The sequence below is a fragment of the Patagioenas fasciata genome, chromosome 26 (genome assembly GCF_037038585.1).
Source record: "Patagioenas fasciata isolate bPatFas1 chromosome 26, bPatFas1.hap1, whole genome shotgun sequence".
Taxonomy (NCBI): Eukaryota; Metazoa; Chordata; class Aves; order Columbiformes; family Columbidae; genus Patagioenas; species Patagioenas fasciata.
The window spans coordinates 6,675,465-6,689,132 of record NC_092545.1 but is presented as its reverse complement, the minus strand read 5'-3'; the positions used below and the strand labels follow the sequence as shown (position 1 = coordinate 6,689,132).

General features: G+C 45.2%; 1 long non-coding RNA gene across 1 annotated transcript in view; it reads left to right on the top strand.

Moving 5' to 3' along the window:
• The first annotated feature begins 8,220 nt into the window (after window positions 1-8,220).
• LOC139825661 (uncharacterized) overlaps window positions 8,221-13,668 on the top strand; it is a 63,546-nt gene continuing 58,098 nt past the window's right edge. Inside the window, exon 1 of the long non-coding RNA XR_011735876.1 lies at window positions 8,221-8,259. This is a non-coding gene — a long non-coding RNA (uncharacterized lncRNA). The remainder of the gene's footprint in view (window positions 8,260-13,668) is intronic.

Below are 13,668 nucleotides of genomic sequence, written 5' to 3'. Positions count from 1 at the left end.
CACAGCCACAGTCACACAGCTGAGCATCCAATCCTTCCCCCAAAAGCCACAAGTACAACATCTCTGTCACAGAAGTGGGTTTTTGTTTATCAGGGATCAGAAGAGGTCGGGCTCTAGCCAGTCACGATCATTATCCTTCAAAGCTTCTCTGTTTCTACCCAACCTCAGACAATAAAGGCTGCCAAAATGAGACAAAATGGCAGCAGCAGCTTATAAACCACACTTCCTTAACCTGCCAGCAGAAAATTCAAACCCAAGACTAGTATTCTAAGCTGGGTTTAATAAATAAAAAGGACTCAAACTCTCCATCCAGCATGTCACACAACCCTGGCACTATATCATAATTTGCTCCAGTTCGTTAATGAAGACTAATTATCCAAATAATTCAGCATGACTATCTGCTCCTGACCACTGCAAGTCATCCTGCTGCTCCTCAAAATCCTGTTTGTTCCTTCTCCCTTCTCTTATTTTAAACCCCTGACTGTTTCAAGTGCCTTTTACTTAAAGAGAAATTGGTTACCTACTGTGTACGTTTCTGCAGGGAGCCCTTTAATGTAGACTGTTGCAATTTTCTCCAGGAATATACTAATAATTACAATGACTAGGGACTTGCACTTTGTTATCTAAGAGGAAGTCACAAAAACATGAGGAAGACCTATTTGTTTAAGTCCACACAGAAAACAGCAATGTGTGATAAAGCCATAGGGTTCGTTAAGCACTAATGAGCTGGGGAAGAACTAAGACCATTAAAATAAAAAAATCAGAGAAAAGAGGAGCATAGAGGCAAACAATTAACTGCAGCACAATCAGAGAGCTGACCGAGCCACTAAGAACTATACATCCTCAACCTTAAAACATGAAATTTACTCTTTTTAGTTCAGACGCAGAGATTTACAGGTCACATTTTCAAGGTGATTTCTGCTCAGCAATTTAAGATTTTGAACAGAATGAAAAGACCTGTCCAGGCATGAAATGCAGCAGCTAGATTCAAGTTCCTGCTAACGGAAAGCAGCTCCCCACCATCCACAACAAAGCCACTGCTGGAGCAGCTGAGTCAACCCGCGTGCGGGTTTGTGCCCGAGCACACCTACACATGAGGAGTTTGTCATCTCAGAACTCGGGGCGGCTCAAAGCACGAGCTGGAGCCCTGCTGCTGCCACATCCTCAGCCTCCTGGCCGCTGCAGCCCAAGGGCAGCACTGCTGCTGCTCAGAGGTTTTTGTCTTCCTTCCCCTAGGTGTAGATAAAAGTTAACTTCTAAAGCTCATCCTACTGACTGGACTGACTTCAGGCCTTTGGAACATGTTCTTAGACATAAATACTTTCTGTGTTGTCAGTTCACACCTGGAGACTCTTTGCACATTGGCACACTGCCCCATCAGACTGCAGCGACATCCAGCTATTAGGCCAAGCACTAAAGAAAGGGCGCAAATCCCAATTATTATCTGTCTCCAGAAGCAGACACAAGAACCACCATTCTTACCCTTCCTGGTGTACAACCTACTCAAGAGGGCACACCAGCTGCCATGCAGGCAACCAGATGCCCAGCTTGTTCAGGAAGCAGTGGAAGTACTGCAGGGACGCTGGGGGGCCACACCACTTACAGACAGCGCTGCCTTGTTCATGGACCAGCTTTTAAATCTACTTTTGCAACTTCATACATTGTCACTATTAAAGCTCCAGTTTAGCACAGAAGAATATGATTAACAAAGAAAGCAAATAAGGGCATGATTCACTATTCTAGTTATTTGGAAGTCATGAGGCAGAGACAACTATTTCAGCCCCTTTCTTGCCAAACACTAAAATATTAATTAGAAAAGGAGCTAAAACTTGCAAAGATAAAATCTTCAGGAATTGCGTTCTAATGGCTAGAGTAGTTAAAAAGCAGAATTCAATATCTAGGGAGTAATGCTTAATCTGTTGGATCTCTATCCCACTGGAGATTTTTAAGGAGAGATTAGAAAAACACGTGAGGAGTGTTAAGTCTTGCTGACACTGCTTTGAACATACGACCTCAAGAGATTCCTTTCAGCTCTGTTTTTCTCTAATTGCATGTTGCAGAAGGCTCTGAAATTCAACCTCTATTGAAAGACAAATGTAAACCTTGAGAGAGTGCCTGACTGTGAATATACCATTTCACTCCACCCCAGAATCTGGGAAAGCGATTAGGAGATCTCTTGAGTGTAGTCAAGCCTCATATTAGCTTACTACCACAAAACCTCAAGTCTCACCAGCGCAGTAATGCTTCATTTGAGAAGTCTTACTTCTAAATTGCAGCAGTAACTCTACCGAATTCTTTTTATAAGAATGCTTTAAGATCTGGTAGTGAATACATCAGGTGCTACACAGAGGAGGAGAAACCTGCCTTCTCTCCAGCATTCATAATATTCATAGACCGGACAGATGAGGAGGAGAAGAGACATTCAGAGAGAAAATGACGCTGCTGAATTCAACAAGTCTAAACAACAGAGCTCAAAGGCTAAACCCTGATCCAGTGTCCTGACCCAGCTGTAACAGCTGACTCTCACAAATACAGAAAAAAGAAGTAAACACTGAGAAACTTCCAGAGAACAAGCCCAGTCAATTGATAACTGCACACAAGCTGTACTGAACACAGGCCTGACTCTAGTCAGGTAAGCCATAGCCTTCTATCTTTGGAGAGAAAGGTGATATTAGCTCCCACACAACCTCTGCCTCAGATAAACCAGTTCCCACTATGAGAAGTCTCCAATGTCTTCCAGAAGAATAAAGAAGCACTGATTCACAATGAAACCAAGCACGGAATTAAGAGTAATTGATGATTCTATACAGAAGAACAAGAACCCCAAAAGGTGTAGGCCCACAGTACCTGAGAGCCACATAGCACCAGCTCAGCAAACGCTGAATCCAGGCAGCGAGGCAAAGCACACAGGGCCACAGCTCTCACAACCCAGCTCAGGGGCCAAGCGAGGCTTGGGGGACTGGACTAGATGATCTTTCACGGTTCCTTCCAATCCCTAAAATTCTGTGAGAGTCTGTGAAGGCTGCAGGCCTGAGGCACCAACAGGCCCCAACTGGCCTCAGGCACAGATAAAATGGCGCCCTGCAGCCGGCAGGGGGCGGGGCCGAGGGGAGGGGGCCGAGGGGAGGGGGGCGGGGCCGACGGGAGGGGGGCGGGGCCGGGTGGGGCCCAGGGCTGGGAGGGGCCGCCGGGCTGGGCTTTCATCGCATTACAAAATACCTGACTGTGCAAAACAAGCTCTTTTACAAGATAGTTACATTAACATTCGCGATCAATACACGGGAGGATTAGAAAAGGAGACTCCTGTAGTAAGTAGCGACTCCTCAGACGGTAGGCATTTAAACAGGACCCTTTATTTTCTAATTTAATGAAATGATTACGTTAGCTAAACAGCAATTGTAGATTTTAATCCTCTTACATTGAAGCACACTTGCCTGACAGGAGCAATTGTTTACAGTAGGTATATTTGCAATTCAGCATCTTCTTTTCCTACAGAAGACTGAAGAGCTGTTGCAGTGCCAGAGAACAGAACACTCGGCTTTTCTGGTCCTCGGCCACTTGCAAGCTTTGTGACTTTTTTCCCAGGTATTCTCTAAGGTTGCTGAAGATTGCATGTTAGTGGAAAAGGCCTAGCTTCTTATTACCCATGGCGCTTTGGAAATCAGGGGAAGTTAAATGTGTCACGGTGCAGCTGAGCAGGGAACAAAAGGAGGAAAAAAAAAGGGAGAAATCTAATTCAGGAAGCTTTTAGTCAGTTTGTGTGGGTGAATGTGGGCAGATAATGTAATGGAAAAGCAAATATGTTGTTAAAAGAAGATTTAACAAGTTTCTTTTTCAACAAGGGGTGACAGACTCGTACCAGTAACTTGCTCTGAAGAGCAGCTCAACAGAGACTCCCCAAAAAGATACCTGAGGTCCCTCTTTGCTTTAAAAAATTTGCTTTCTCACCTATTCTATGAGCTCTCCCTTTTTTCCATTATGGTAATAGTTCTATTATTCTCACTTTTTATTCACAGTGTTTCACTTAATACTTGTTTAAAAAAAAGAGACCAAATGCCTATAGCATGATCTATAAAGGAATAAACCCAGTAGAGCTACAACAGGCAGGCTGGGAACTGCGTTTGGCGGATGTGGGAGATGGGGTCAGCCATGGCTAACGTGGTCCGTCAGGGGGGCACGGGAGGCAAGCGGGGCCTCGGCCTCCCCGAGTTCACGCTGTTGGATGAGGATGATGAAGGGCGTCGAAGGCTCGCACCATTGAGCGCAGCTCTAAGCCTGTCCCCAAGTCCAGTTTGCCTCCATTGCTCGAAGAAATTCACTCTGACAGAATTTGTGTTCTCTGTAACACAGAGGGGGGAAAAAAAACATTTTTCTCACCTTAAAATTATTCTTGGATAAAACCGTATTTTTCAATAGTCACATTATGTTTTACTATAGGGAAGAATACTGAAGAAAAAGAATAACATTTGCAAAGAGCTATTCTGATCAGTATAGAATTCTTTGGGGCCATGGGAAGAAGGAAAGTGAAATATGATTTTGAGGTTACTGACAATGTAATTGCTTTGATTCCTAATGCACATGCAGACTGTGTTCTTTTAGATGCTGTGTCTTATCCAGCTTCCTTTCCTCAGAGGAATTCAGAGGGGTTTTCAAATAGCTGTTTTGGAAGTAAGAAAACACAGATTACCAAGAAAAATGTGATCCAAGTCACATCTAAGTATGGGTACCCAGAGAAGCAGGGACCAAACCAGAGCTCCGTGCACAGTGGCCAAGGTTTAATCTGGAGGGTGCTGTGTTCAATCTGCACACAGCAGCGTCTCATCCATGTGCGCAGGAGCCCGGGACTCGCTGGCAGCGGCTGGGAAACCAACGAAGGAAGGAGAAAAAGAAGCGCAGCAGTGCTGCCCTTCCTCAGGTGCTTTACCAGCTCCTTTACTGATAGTATTTAAGTCTCTTCCAGCTGAGAGGTTTTCTATTTCGTTTTAGAGACGTGGACTTCACATTCAAATGCGCAGAGATGTTATTATACTATTTGCAAGAATGTGCAAGTTAAGATGAGAGGATGGCTGTGACTGCATTTGAGAAATCTATGGAAATTTTCTTAGCAAACTTATCAAAAAAATGAATGTGGAATATGCTTGCACCCCAAACCTGCAAGCCGATTTAGCCCCAACAGGGGACAGTATGACCCACCAGAGCCCGTGGGACAGCCACAACTTTAGCAACATTATCTGGCTGGAAATTCCCTTAGAAGTTCTATTAGCCTTACTGAAATTGGAAGGTTGATTTCAGAGACATAAACCTGGCTTTGAGATGCTAATGTGCTTTGGAGATAGTGGTATGTGAACACCTCAGAGTCACCTTGTGGTGGGACACCAAGGGAACGCTGCGGAGACTGGGGGTGTACACATTTACATTATCTTCCTCACAAGAGTAGCACTGATTCTTGGAATTTAATTGCAGCCTGTTGCAGAACACAGAGCACTACTGTAAATGTGTTCCCTGCACTGAATACTTAATAATAATAATAATAATTAACAGTGGAGACATGGAAACTGTTTTCATTTAATAGTAAAGTTGCCTGCAAGTGCTTCCATTGTTAAGAGTTTGTTGGAGCTTTGTATTTAATTAAAGGGAACATGATGCTGGTAGAAAGGTGTTGGATTGGCACTCTCTGAAAATGAAATCCTCTGCTTATCTGCTAACAAACACCAGCTGCTAAGTGCTACTTTTGGAACACATCTGGGAGGGCCCAGCTTATCTAGAGCATGGCTTGTACACTTTAAGCATTGTTCAGAAAGTTGTAAAGCTGCATACATAATGTAATCAACAGGTACATTTCAAGAAACAACCGCTCAGCCGGGTACTAGAGACAGCTCTTTGAATAACACACATTTTAGAAACATGGGAACTGAATTTAACAACAAAATCCTAGGAAAGCTCATTGGAATTTTATAATCTGCATGTTCCAGCCAAATTCAGAGCTCGAGCCTTAAAAAGTGTATGGGTACAGCTCTTCTAAAGATGTTTCGTTTTATCTTTAACTAAAATATTAAATCTATACCATACTAGTAATGGAAGACAAGAAGAGTTTATAGCAGTTCATTTTAATTCCTGCTACAGAGGAATAGCAAAGCAGCAAACCCCTCTTCATTCTGCCCTACCTTTATCACTTTGGTCAGCCCGGTGCAGTGCTGTGAACACCAAATGGATTCTGACTCCAAGGGTCCCAGACCAAACCTGGAAAACATCCCAGCTTTGCTGATTTCCCCGCAAATGAGGAACTAAGGGTTGTAGCCGATGTGATAAGAGGATTCTTGTTGACAACAACACTCCCGATAGCCGGCTTTTGTTTTAATAGCACCTTGTTCATCTCCGGTCCAGGAGTCTGTCATAGAAGGCACTATAAATTACTGCCAGCCTGCTCCTCAGCACCTTTCTGTGGCTATAGATGACCCATAAATCTTACTGACATTCTTTGCCATGGCACTTTTAATGCTCTTTCCTCTCTCTTCTCCCCCAGCCTCTGCTGAGAAGAAGTTCAGCAGCTCCTCCGAGAGAGAGGAAAAAAGCACAAAATGGAAATGGGGAAATCTGCAGGTGAACAGAGATGAATCACCTCTGGATGCAAAGCCCTGCTTCCTTAAGAACTCTGCAACCAAGGAATTGCTAAAGGGTTTGCCAATGACAACAAGGTCTTTTACATAAAATATCAGCAAAAAATATGGTGATTTGGTCCTAGTGATTCAGTTCATTACAGATTTGTTTCCAGAGAGCTCTCGCTGTTCTGAGCAGCCACGTGTTCTGAAGGCAATGGAATCACATCAATGTTTTGGAAGAACTGTGTGGCACTGAAGTGAACTTGGTTGGTGGGCAAGTGATGCATCTGGCCTCTATATGTCCATTTTCAAACACAGGAGCTCACAAGGAGAGACACACACAAAGACTATAAGAATTCATTTCAGTGCATCGGGATTTAATAGATTCTCCCCAAACTACTAGCATTCTCTTAGCAAATAAATTGTTTAAATGATTTATGTAATAATTGCCCTTCAAATCTTCTAATTGGTTCACTGGACAATTTGACAATATCACAGATATTTCCCTCTATTATTTGCTATTTCATTATTTGTATTGCTCTTTGTTCTGTTACATTTATTCTATTTAGACAATAACATCTCTGTCAACTGCGGTTTAATTGGTATCTAAGGCCTAGTCTGCATTTACATTTTACTGAAGAATAATGTCGGTAACGGGTATGATTTTTTTATAAAAGAGTTATGCTGCTATGAACTCCTTGGTAGGTGCAATCAGGTTGGTATAAATGTTATTTATAGGGGTGTAGTTCTTCCTCTACGCTAGGGTAATAGCTATGTAATTATAAAGTATGTTTATACTGACACAATTGTAGCCATAACTCTGGTTTACTTTTTTGTTCTTCATTTGTCTCAACGTAAATTCTGCTGGAGGAAATGACACATGCACACGCATACACCCACAAGCAAGATCATCAAAGTCCTGAAAATCCATTCGGTCGAATTCATCAGAAGATAATTCTGTCCCTGGGGCTTTAATCTCTGAAGAGCAAGATCAGTTTGTGGTGATCGTAACTGCTTGATTTGCATTACAGCAGCAATAAAAGCCTCCCACAGTGCTTAAGAAAATACCATTTATGGAAGTTCCTTGAAGAAAACAGGATCAATAGCACAGTAAGGTGCTAAACTGCTGTTACTTAAAATGTATGCCAGATTAACTTAACCATTACAGCTCTGCTAGCAGCAGACGCCGTGAGCCTTGAGCCACCTTGCTAAGAGAATGGCGGGTTTGCCACGCGGTTCCGTCATCTACGAACACGCGAAGCCCCGCACAGGCGCCACACGGGGAGCGGACGGGCTCGGGCTTTTCATTGTTAGTAACCCGCTCTTTAGACCCCATCTGGAGTTCGGGTCTCTGTTCTGCACCCCTCGCTGTGTAAGAGACGTGGAGGGAGTTGGGATTTCTGAGATTCCATGCAGGAAGGGGTCGGTCCGGCAGGCGCCGCGGCTGGGAGGCCTCGGAGCCACCGCTCTGGGGGCCGGGTCACCAGGCAGAGTGACAACCCCAGCCCGGGGCTGGGGCCGGCGGCTCCGGGCTCATTAGCGGGCTCAGCTGCGCGGGGGGCGGCCCTTTGTCCCCGTTCCCCGGCGGACAGGAGCTGCAGGGACCGAGTGGGGCTCGGTTTGGGGCTCGGTTTGGGGCTCCCGCGGCGGGAAAAGCGAGGTGAGGCAGCCGCGGGACAAAGGAGGGAGCAAATCTCGAAGTTCTTACCTCGGCTGTGCCGAAGGCAGCAGGTGCCGGGCGGCTCTGGGGCTGCGCCGCGTCGGGGGCTCTTTGGGGAGCGCTGAGCGCTGCCTCCCGGGCCGGAGGAGCGCGGGGATGGGGGGAGAGGAGAACAAGCGGGTGCCGAAGCGGCCTGGCCTGCAGCTGTAGCCGGTGGGCCGCGGGGCTCGTGCCGCCGGCGCGCGGCTGCCGCTGACCGTTAGTGACCGTTAGTGACCGTTAGTGACCGTTAGTGACCGTTAGTGACCGTTAGTGACCGTTAGTGACCGTTAGTGACCGTTAGTGACCGTTAGTGACCGTTAGTGACCGTTAGTGACCGTTAAGGGCGCGCGGGAGCAGCTGCCGGCCCGCGTGCAGGAAGGTTCTGGAAGGGCGGGGCGGGGCCAGCGCTGCGGGGGAGGGGCCTTGAATTGTTGTCCCGAGTGGAATTTGCACGGTCAGGAGTGCAGGGCGGGCCTGTGGTGAGGGGGGTTCTGCCCGGGGTTTGTAGGCGTGTGCAAGAAAAGGGTTTGAAGCGTTAAACACGCACCTTCGCTTTTTTAATTGGGTCCGCTTGCAAACCTGAGGCTGTTGTGAAAGAAAAAGGGAACTTTGTCCTAAGAGCGGTATGTATTTTAAATTATGTAACAGATGCAAACTCGGGAGGGAGAAAACAAATCAAAATTCCCACACAAACCCAAACCAGAACAAACAAACACCCCCAAACACACAAACAAACCCCAAGCCCTGTTCATTGCTCACAGGACTAGTAGAAGCCTGGTTGATTTTTGACTTGTTTCTCGGTGAGTTGAAGTCAAGTGGGTGCCAAGCAGAACAATTAGCTGGGCTGATGCGGCTGAGACAGAAAAAGCAGTCAGTTCCTGTGAAAAAAATTGACCGTTGTTAAAAGAATAAATGAAATTGCTATTATGGGAAGATCAATTCAGGGGAATAATACTTGAGTGGATTGAGTTAATTGATGCTTAATTTTATGAATAGTCGAAGAGGCGCGATGGGGTGGGAATTGGATGGCAAAAGGGTCAGAAATTGTACTTGGGAAGTCAGCTGGAACATGTGGCTGTGTGAGCGGTGGATGTGGCACCACCATCTGAATCCAGTGCTGGTAGCAGCCCGAACTGGGGAGTTCACTCTGAGCGTTGTGTTGTTGGGTGTGGTGAATTCACGTGGCGGGTGTGGGAATGGCTCAAAGCGCGCGTTTGCAGCTGTGGGTGCTGAGAGGGGCGCCCTGTCCGCGGGTGCTGTTGGTGACCAATCCTGCCTTTGTTTTAGCCTGATTATCAGTACCACTCAAGATTAAACACGATGCTTGAATAAAGATGAGGTGCAAATAGTGCTTTTTGGGATTATAATAATGTTCTAATGCCTTTGTAGTCTGGTTTTAGGATTGAAGAAGGTGAGCCACATGAAGTGCTATGGTAACTTTTCATCTCCCGGAATGCAGATGAAATAAAGGGATTCTAGTAAAAGTTATTGGAATTGCCCTAGAGCCATACAGCATGATCTGATTCAAAGATCACAGGAGAAGAATCCTCCTCGAGGCACGTCCCCAGCAGAGAATTGGGAGATGTGGGAAGGGAGAGCAGCTGCAGCTGGTCCTGGTCCCCCCATACCCATGGGTGGGAAGAAACACGATGGGCAGAAACTTGGGCCCCTGTTCAGCTCCTGTGTTTGATGAGGAGGAAAATCTTCTGGGATCAGGCTGGAGCAGGAGCGCAGGGAGGGAGCCGAGGCCTTTCCGAGGTGCCAATAGAACAGCAAATCAATATCGCTCTTGTTCAAAGAGCAGAGTGAGCAGAGCTTAGAGTGAAACTAATGGGAGGGCCAGGAAAGAAAATCCTCAACTGCCGTTGCCGTGACAAATAATGACAAAAAATGACCCAGACAATTTAAGGGTAGTGTTGCAATAAAAACATTGCAGACCGAAACATGCACATTTGTGTTTGCTTTCACTTCCAGAATCCCGGTGTGTCTGTGCTAAGGTTCAATCTTAGCTGGTCAGTGTGTCACTGTCCTTCAGACCGTGTTTGGAGTGGATCCTGCACAACAGCACGTGCTGGGCTTTGCTCTCCCGTGTACATGGGCATTACAGGGCTTGGGAATACACACAGACAGTGCCGTTTACAAAAATGGGTTTAATAGAACCCTATGAAGTGCGTTTTTGCTTTAAGTTTTGCCAGTGAAAAGCCGAATTCGGTGAAGCAGGTTTTGTTAGAGGATTTAACAGATTTCTTGGGTTGTGCATGTGGGAAAGGGATGACAGACTGAGCTACAATATTCTCGTACGACGGGCCGTTTTGGCAGTGCCCTAGACAGCCGTGAACAAGCTTCAGCAGAAAGAAAACAGGTCAAATTATAGTGTACTGTGGAGTTTTGATGCTGTGGTGGTTTTATTACCTTTGAAAGAAGTTGTGAACCCCTGCTGTAACTGTTGCGTGATTGAGCCTTCTATGTTTGCAGAAAAGGATAAGAGACTTTAAAGGAATTCACATCTTTTCCGTAGCAAAATACATCTGTCTTGTCTCTTTTTTTTCAAATCAGAGAGCTCTCTGCAAAAGCCCGAATACTCGAATACTTGGTTATCAGTTCTCTACCATTGTTTTTGTATCCTTTGTCACTACTGAAATAGAATTTAAATTTCAAATTGAGGGCCTGCTTTTAGATTGACTCATGAAAGGTACCTGAGGACACACTGTCTGAAGGTTCCCTTTGTGACACTGTGTGTTTTTCCACTAGTTCATAATGTATTTTTTGTGGCATCACAGTGAACCTAGTGCAGAGTAGAATTGTTTCTTTCCGACCAGATCAGTGTCAAACTTCAGTGAAAGTGTTCACTGAGAGGAAATTGATCTTTTCAAGGATGTTTTGCAAATTCTACTAAGATGTTTTAGTCCTCAACTTCCCTTATTTTTTGCTATTTTAATGTAAAATAATACTGAAAAAGATAACAGGTGTTGAAGATGTCCCTGGGCAGGCAGTGCTGGCTGTGTCTGGACAGGATGCTGGAGTTCATGTCCAGCTGTCACCACTGTCACTCAGGCCAGGGCTGCCGCTCCGGGTGCAGCCGGGGGGCCGCACCGCGGTGCCAGGGCTGGAGCTGGCAAACGGCTTTTCCTTGCTCTCCGGGAAATATATGACAAAATATTTCACTCGGGCTCACCTGATCTGCTTGTTGAATCGCTGCATGAGCAAACACAAATCAAAGCCGACAGGGTTGACTCTTTCTCATCAAAGCTTCGGAAAAAATAATGCATCATCCCTGTAACAGTGCAGCGCTCCTTACAGCTGCTCAGCCTTTCATATGTGCGTAGCTGCACACGCATGCATAAAGGCTTTCTTTGAATCTCCGCAGCAGTAGGTCTGCCACCCTCCAAATAGAAAAAAGAAAGAGAAGACCAAACAAAGCTTTGCTGCTGTGCCAGTTTCCTAGGGAGGAAAATAAACCAGTGGGGAGGAAGCATCTTGTGAAAAATACACAAACGTGAAGTTTGTTATGTGCAAAAACGTAACATTATTTCCTTATTAACAATGCCGATTGTATTTGATAGTGGTTTATAAAGCCCCCCTGGCTGTGGAGGGCTGGGGGAGCTCTGCGCTTGTAAGCTTAAAACAAGCTCCTGCATGTCTTTTTAAGCTGCTTGAGGTATCACATGGCTCAAAACATCCCATCTCTGTCATTCTCTCTTTATTGGCATTAGTCTTCAGAAATACTTTTAGAAGCAGTTACAAAAAAGAGCAGAAATCAGGAGCTGGGATTTCAGTGCATTCAGGGTCAGGCTCTGAGGTCCTCGCATCCGTGATGTTTGTATTTCCCACATCCAGGCAGTGCAGGATGGTTTGAAAGTGTTTTGATGAGCAGGTTTGCTCGAGCCGTGTTGCCCTGCCAGACAATCCAAATGTTGCTGTTCCCGTGTCATTCCAGTGCACGCTCTCCTCGTACGTGCACTCTTACATATACGTTGTGGTGCTGCCTGTGGAGTACATGAAATATCTCACCCTGTGCCTGTCGAAACTTCAGAGCATTACAGTTGTAGACTCTGCTTGTGAATAATTTATGAAAAACATTGTATGGATTTTAAATCTTACCCTTTTGGCATCTGCATTTTCATCTCTGAATGTAACTTGTGTATTACATGGCTGTGATAAATTAGCTTTTTAGTGAATTGGTTATGGTGGATTTTCAGGAGAAAGCAGAAGTAGCTGGTACGTAAATATGCAAAACTTTGCTGGTAACAAACTAGGAAAAAAAAGGCTAATTAGTGTAATTACTGTCATTATAATTCTAATTTAACTGCATAGACTTGTAGTGCGGTAACATCAGAGCTGTCACATTTGCAAACTGCATAATTATATGTATTAAGTTCTGTCTCTGTTGCATCCAATATATAAAATGGGCTGTTACCTTAAACTGCTCCAAGAAAGAAGTGAAAATGTCAATAAAGGGCTGACTTAATCTCCTTGATTTTTCTGATTGCCAGTGAAAGGTGAAACAAAAAGCCAGTCTAAATAAATATATTTTAAAAATATACTTGATAAAATTCATAAATAGATGATGAACTGAAGAGTGTACAGGTGTGTGTTTCCGTATTGATGTCTGCCTTTGCAAATCCTGCTGCCTGTACTTCGTGCTGGTGCACAGCACCCGGTCCAGCCGGGGCTGGGCTGAGCACAGGCTCACTGGTGCTGTCTGAAATGTGTGGGGAGGCCACAGCGTATAGAACAATGTCACCTGTGGAATCCTGAGTGATGGTAGATGTGGTGCATGTTAAATTCAATTTGGAGGCTTCTCAGCTACTGAGAGCGTTCTGGGTTTACAAAACCCTGGAGGGAGAGGCGGGTGTTGTCGGTGTTTGGAAGATGGGATATAACTTGATATCATTTTGATTCATTGGTAAAATGTCCCAAAATCTGTAAGATGACGTTTACTAAAGACAACATTCTTCTCATTTCAGTCTTCGGTGGTGCATGTTGTGATATTGGGCTTGTGCTTATCACCAAGGTGTGGGGACAGTGATGGCAACACTTGTGTGTGTGCGGTGTTCCCCGTGTAACGTGCCTGACCAGCTGATACCACAGATACAACTTGCCCCAGGACCTCAAACCAAAATCCTGCTGAGCTCTGAAGCTGTTGAGAGACCTGACCCCAAGGTTACGGCTCTCATAAGGATGAACAGAAAACTTAAGTGGGAACAGATACAAGTTTTGACATGACCCAAATGAAATTTGATTTGGAATTCTTTGACTGGATTTCATTCTCGGAAACCGTGACATGTTGCACACCCTCTTTGAGCCCCCAGCCCTCTTTCAACAGACCGAGAAAGTACATCCTAGGAGACTTCCGTACTTAATATG